We start from the raw sequence: 7,266 nt of genomic DNA, 5'->3' as shown, positions 1-7,266 counted from the left end.
GGGGCTAGAGGGATGGCCGGGGCGACGGAAGACCGGCGGTGGGGGGTGGTTTAGGGGACGGCGGGGCGGTTGCAGGAGCGCCGCCGGCCGCGGGAGGCGGCGTGCGAGAGGAAGAAGAAACTGTTGGGAGGAGGAAGAAACAATCTGAGCCGTTCGTTTTCTATCCAACGCTTCAAATTCATCCAGGCCAAATCGACTGATTCAAAACGAGATTCAGTCGACTGGTTGAGCAAGACGTTCCCTTTTTTATATCTCAGTTTTTTTATATCTCAGTTGTCCGGAGACGATCTTTGTAGCAAGCTCATAATAGGTTAGTGTCATCGACGATGACAGAAACTGAATTGCATCGTGGGGCAGCTAGCTGATGCGACCCTCTTCAGTGCTTGTCCCTGGCTGCGCTCCTATTCATATATCCTCGGTTCATTTTTCATGTGTCGTGCTATCATTCACCTACCCGTGGTGTGACCGAAATTAATGGTTCCCATCCCACCCTGACAAGATGATTAGAGCTGACTTGTACACACCGGTAGTACTACGTACTATTTTTGGTGACGCGACCTTGTGTGTTTGTCCATGGCTGCGCAGCGCTTCTTTCTTTTTCTCTTTGGTCATTATCTCTCATGACTCATGAGAGCCATCACAGGGCACATGAATTTGACATTCACCTACCGGAGATGTGATAGAAAGTCTCTCTAAAAAAAAAGAAGATGTGTTCCGACGAGTCGTTCGGTTGGCCACCACTCTTTGGCGAAGTGCGATGAGCCAAAAATGCAACTCAAAGCAACAACTTTATCCAAGTTATTTATTTCTTTATTTTGAAAAGTCAAAGGATCATATATACTCCCTCCATCCCGAATTACGTGTCGAAGAAATGGATATAAATGGAAGTATTTAGAACTATAAGCACGTTTAGATATATCAAATAATTCCGGGCGGCGCAGTATTAAGTAAGTGGCATAGGCCTGTACAAAAACACCTTCACTAATATCGAAAAACACACCTGAGTTTTTAGGATGTCGAAGTCTTCTTCCTTCTGCATACACGAGTTGCCCACACACACACACACATCATTCCAGTCGAGTTTTTTTTTATTTGTCGTTATAAGATGATGAAAGAGTATCATTGATTAAACCTTTAGCTAGCTGGTTGGTTCCGGTCATTGTTGCAAGGACCATTCGGTTTTCCACGGTAGTCAGGAAGGAACAACGTGGTATCCTCTTTCCTAACGAATAATTTTGTTTTCTTCTTTCCCTGAAGAAGTGGTCTATTCTCACAGGATTGACCAAACACGTTTCCACACCGTTTGTAAGTATCTCCGTCACGTCAACAGGGCAGCTTGCTAGGCAGGCACAGAAGGGTGTGACACTCCTGACCGGTGCCCTGTCTACGGAAGGCCAGCAGCAACAGCTCCTTAATTCTAGGGTGCATGTTTAAGATGACACCAATCATCGGTCGGCGTCTTGGACTTTGTCTAACCGTCTGATTTTACGCGAGAGTTTATGTCCATTCTTTCGGTTAGTCTAAAGTCTATGTCAAGCAATGCTACATCTATATAATTTATTTACGTAATGTTATGCAGAGGCTGATTTGAACGGCACCTGATGACTTTTATATAGAGGGAACCATCTAATCTCTCGGGTTGCTGATTTTATTGATCCTATTTCTAATGAGTGTGATGTAGGACTGGTTAGACAAACTCTTTGGTCCATTGACGCACCACGAGTACTTGCTATCCCTCTCTCTCAACATGATATGCCGGACTTTGTTGCATGGAGCTATACAAAAAATGGTATATTCTCAGTTCGGTCAGTGTATTTCGTGGACTGGGAACATCAACACGGTAAAAAAAACTATGGCATATGAATGGTCGGGGAAGAACAACTGCAAATCCTATTTGGCATAAGATTTGGAAGCTCTCGTGTCCGGCTAAGGTGAAAATTTTCATTTGGCATACACTGCATGGGACGCTTCCGTGTCGTGTTATACTTGCCAATAGACATATCAAGGTATCGCCTCAATGTCCTGCCTGCTCTTCTAATCCAGAAGATACAAAGCATGTCTTATTTCTCCGCCACAAAGCAAGAGAGGTTTGGAGAAGGGTTTGAACGAAATCATTATGAGAGCCTGTGAAATTGATCAAGCGGGTGAGCGGTTCTGGAGTTCTTACTTCTTATGCCAGAACATGATTTGACCTTAGTGGCAACTAGGAATGTTCGAGAGACAATTGCCATTACTACCTGGTACCTCTGGTGGGAAAGACGTAAATTGGTCCATGAGGAAATAACCCAGAGTGTCTCCCAGATATCACAGGGGATCCGTGCAATTACAATAAATTTGTTATTGCTTGCTCTCCAAAAGCGACGATAAAAAAAGGGGGTCGGACCAGACCTCCTGTGGGTTTTGTAAAACTTAATGTTGATGCTTCGTTTAATCATGATGAGCTCAGGGGCACTGTTGGGGCAGTACTCAGGGATGACAGAGGTGAATGTATTGCAGGGGGAAAGGAAAAATAGACTGGTGCGTAGACGTCCTAGCAGCTGAAGCTTTGCCACTCCGATATGGGTTGTCCCTAGCACAAAGAATAGGGTGCAACCGTCTAGTTATCAATTCTGACAATCTAGAGGTCATCGAGACAATGAACAATGGAGGAGGTCATGCGATTGCAGCAGCGGTGATTTTCGATGATTGTTATCATCTCGCTTGTGATTTTCCTATTTCTAGGTTTGAACAATGTAATAGAGAAGCAAATAAGGTAGTTCACGAACTAGCTAGGTAGCGAGATTTTCTGCGACTTATGGTTGGTTTGAGGAACAATTGAATGAAATTGTAAATTTCCTCACATACGATGTATCTATTTTATCTAATGAATAAAGTGGGTGGTGTTTTGTTTAAAAAAGTAGGATTCATACGTAGGTGTAGCATTTTTGGTCTATGTGTATGGTTTGCTTTGGATTTGCAACTTTGAAAGGTCCGAAACGTTGTAGAGCTAGGCATCACGATTTACTTCCCAAGAAAAACCGAGGTAAAAAGGGAAAATGTGAAATGAAAAATAAACTCAACTAAAGAGTTTATAGTTGTTTTTTTTTGCTTTTAACACGTGTTTTACATCTGTGAATAGTTGAACCCGAGTGGCTGAGTCATTCACCCACTCCCCTAACAAAGTGTAAGGCTTGAAAAAATTCACACGGAGAGAAAAAACGTAAAAGGCTTGCTTAGAAAGCAATAGAAGGAAGAGATTAGACCGATCCACCTGGCCGTTGGTTGGACACTTGTCGGGTGTCGATCCAACCGTCCTTCGACATGCTGCTATATATGTTTCTCGCAAGAAAAAAAAGACATGCTGCTATGTTGCTTCACTCGTCTCCTGGCATGCTCCTAGACAATTCTTTCTTACTACATGCATATGTTTGAAATGTTTCAAAAATCTTTTGCATGTTTTCCAACGAGCCGTGAGGAAAATGTTGGTACGATGATGTGCATGCATAAAAGTAAAGTAGCTGCTTTGCACGCGATGTTTAACCTTCCGATCCTTGTACGGTTGATGATCCAAAGGTCCAGCCCCGCGACGCGATGAAAGGCCACGGTAAATCGTCCTACAAAAGTCATACAAAGAGTATCATATGTGTAGCATTGCTCTAAAACAATGCTGCGAGTCTGTCTCAAACACCACTCTGGTGGCTCCCAGGTCGGCGGCCGTTGCCACCATATTTTGCGCGCCTTTCGTTTGTTTTGATGCGATTAGACGCTATAAAATTGCAATTTTAAGTGAGATGAGCAGGGAGGAGAATATCCGGCAGCTTTGGCGCCCCATAATGCAGGTGGCGCGCCGGAGATAACGTGAGGTGCGGTCCTCCGGCTGCTCACTAACGGTGGCGGCGGCCGGCCGGCCGGTCCCGGTTGAACAGTCGGATGGGATCATACTCATACGGAGACGGACAGTTTTCCATGCCAATTGATGTGTTGGACGCCTACATGGTGCGCACTGTCCACCACACACTGCATGCACTACTGGCCCGTCCGCCGTCAGCCGTCGCTCACCAGCCAGTCACCCGGCATCATGGAAAGGCGCCGCTCATCACGCGCGCTCGTGCGATCATCTTTCCACGGTTCCCGCACGACGAAAAGGCGCCGAGGGAAGCGAGTGAGTGTTGTCCGCTTTTGGCGCACAACGGCTGCATACATATATTTTTCGGCCGGTGGACCGCCATGATCGATCGCTGCCGTTCGCCGGGCAATGCGCATGGTCACCGCCGCACCGGCGAATATACTAATCTTGGCGGGGCGAGAAACGAGGAACTCGATTGTTTTGTTTCCCTTGAGGCCTCCACGAGCACGAGCGTGGCCTTGGCGCGCCGCCCGCATGCACGGCATGCATGCATGCATGGAACCTGGTACGTGACATTCTTTTCCGGCCGTGGATCGCCGTGGTGCGCACCGGCCGGTCGCGCACCCACGCGGGCGGCAACTAGCCAGTGGCCACCCACTCACACACACGGTTGTTCCCTGGCTCTTTTTGCTCACATCACGCGCACGTATGTACCAGTGGCGATGGAATGGCGCCACACAGGTGAAAACACTACTCTTTTTTTTTTGAGAAAGGAGGATATGTCCCCGACCTCTGCATTTGGACGATGCATATATCTATTTTATTAATTATTCATAAAGACGCCGTCATCTTGACAACACCTGTCGCTACTCCTATCCCCTTGATGAAGGGGTGCCGAATGTCCGAGCCATACCAAACAGACATCGCACCAAAGGCTAGCATCTAAAGCCGTATGCCCCATCCAAGCCACAATGTCGGGACTGAGTCACACACCGGTCTGACGCATTCTCAGAGGCCGCCGCCGCCATCTTCTACCGATCCATCTCCAGAGTAGGTACTGACACACCAACCTTGTCAAGCCTGCCGTCAACGCCACCACGGCGCCAGACAACGCCATTGTTCTGCGTATATCCATCCATACACGCCCGTTGCTGAAACTCCACCGCACCATGCCGTCAGGATCCGCCGTCAGCCTTGCAATAGATGTAACACTCCTCCTCCTCTTGTCATCTCCAACCAGCACTTGCTCCAAAATGATGCCCCTAGGAGAGAGAACAACACCGAAGGCGCCGTATTGTCCAATCCGGTAGACCCAGATCTAGGGTTTCTCCCGAAACATCCTGATCGAGTTGACGTGACCTGCAACAATGATGCCTCGAGAAGGAAACGACGCCGGAGACGCCGCCATCGTCCACCAAGACCACAGTCAGGCACAGTTTTCACCGGAAGCCGCATCGTCCTGATCTCGCGGCTGGCTGGAAGCCTGGAAACACCCGAAGCTTCGCAATGAAGACGTATGGCGCCACCGGTTCTCCAGCGGAGATCCTCCATCCCCTTACCGGAGCCCTCACCGCGCCGCCGACCATCCACATGAAGAGTTGAGTTAACGACTGATCTGGATGGGATCCAGATTCGCGGCTGCCGCCATGCCCACCATTGCCGGAGACCCAGGATCCCGCGGATCATCAAGGGTAGTGTGGCTGCCGCGCGCCCTGGCTGCTGTGCGCCACTCCCTCCCGGCCACGCTCCAGCCGCACCAAGAGATTGCCGCCGCGACCATATCCCGGTTCCTTCGACGCTGGGCCCGCCGCCGCCGCGCAAGGGTCTCTGGCGGCGCCCCTGGGTAGACGACGCGAGGGTCGGGATGTGCCTTGTCATGTGTTTGTGCGAGGGTCGGGATGTGCGTTATCGTTGTTAGAAGGGAGAGAGGGATTGGTGGAATTGTTGTTGTATTGCTTGAGCCTCGTGGGCATATATATAGGAGTACAATGATCTACTTGGAGTACAAGGCAAGCCAGAATATTTCTAGTCTAACCTATGTTTCCTAATACAATCACGTTACTCAACACCCCCCCGCAGTCACAACGGTAGCGATGCAGACGGTGAGACTGGAGAAGAATCCGAAGGCAAGCCGACGGACACCCCCCACAGTCGTAACGGTCGATGCATCGCTGAGTCGTGGCTGGAGTGGAAACCAACGAGGTTGCTCAAGCGGGCGGTAGCCCGTTGTGCCGTTTGTCGATGTAGCCGAGAGCGTGGGTGGTGGAGCCGTGGTCGAGGTAGCCGTGCGAAGAATGCCGTGGTCGATGTCGAGTCGGGGTAGCCGGTGTCGAGGAAGTCGCCGTGGAGTCGCGGGCGCAAGGGGGCGCCGAGTTAGCATGGGCGCAGTGGTGTCGAAGTAGTGGTGCGCCAGGAAGTAGATGATGTTGACGACGTGTCGCGGCGGGTTTGCCAAGCCCGGGGACACATCGTGGACGAAGGCACGCACCGGTGTTGCCAGCACCGGGCATGCGTAGACGGACGAAGACGAAGTTGACGAAGCGCCGCGCCAGGCTTGCCAGGCCCGGGGACACGTCGTGGACGAAGGCACGCGGCGGTGTTGCCAGCACCGGGCATGCGTAGACGAGGGACCTGCACGAGCTGTACACCATGTCGGAGAAGTCGGAGAGGCCAGCAGAGAAGGACTCGACGACGGTTGCGGCGCCAATCGGCGCGGGGCCAATGTCGCCCGCGGTTGTCGGAGTAGATGAAGCGGTCGGGGTAGATGACGGCGATGCTGGCGACGAACTGGTGCTGGACGAAGACGAAGGGGGTGGACGGGCGGCGGCGGCGGCTACAAAGGTAGCGGCGGCGGCGGCCAAAGAAGAGCGGCAGCGGCGGCCTGAAGGCGGCGGCGGCGGCTAGGTTAGGAGTGCGGCGGCGGTGCTCGACGTAGGCGAAGAACCCTGACAGCATGACAAAGACCGGCGTGGACGGTGGCGTTCCCGCGCCAAGGGACACGGCGCGACGCATACCACGGGAGGTCGACGCGCGGTGACGGCGGTGGACCGCGGGCCGCGGCGCTACGGCCCGAAGGGGCGACGCGGCGGCGGCGGGCAGGTCGGGGTGACGACGGAAGACCTCGGGACGGTCGCAGGGACCGCGGGCCGCGGTGCTATAGCCCGAAGGGGCGGCACAGCGGCGGAGCGCGGGGTGGTGCAACCGCGTGGACGGCCTCGAGACGGCGGCGTGGACCGCGTGCCACGCTCGCTACGGCCCGACGGGGCGACGCAGCGGCGGCGCGAGGGTCGGTGTAGCCACGGGGACGGCCTGGAGTGGACGACCTCGGGGCGGCGGTAGACCGCGGGCCGCGGCACTACGACCTGAAGGGGCGACGCGGGTCGGTGCAGCCGGGAGGAGAACCACGGGGCGGCGGCGCTGCGGCCCGACGGGGCGACGCA

General features: G+C 52.7%; 1 protein-coding gene across 3 annotated transcripts in view; it reads left to right on the top strand.

Moving 5' to 3' along the window:
- The window catches only part of LOC119304208 (disease resistance protein RGA5-like), a 10,835-nt gene extending 9,127 nt beyond the window's left edge, over positions 1 to 1,708 (top strand). For all 3 annotated transcript variants that reach the window (XM_037581382.1, XM_037581380.1, XM_037581381.1), the window contains exon 5: positions 1,277 to 1,708. The gene's annotated coding sequence lies outside the window, so the exon portion shown is untranslated. The remainder of the gene's footprint in view (positions 1 to 1,276) is intronic.
- The last annotated feature ends 5,558 nt before the right edge of the window (positions 1,709 to 7,266 follow it).

Source organism: Triticum dicoccoides, chromosome 5A (assembly GCF_002162155.2).
Source record: "Triticum dicoccoides isolate Atlit2015 ecotype Zavitan chromosome 5A, WEW_v2.0, whole genome shotgun sequence".
NCBI lineage: Eukaryota > Viridiplantae > Streptophyta > Magnoliopsida > Poales > Poaceae > Triticum > Triticum dicoccoides.
This window is presented reverse-complemented; position numbering and strand designations above follow the sequence as displayed.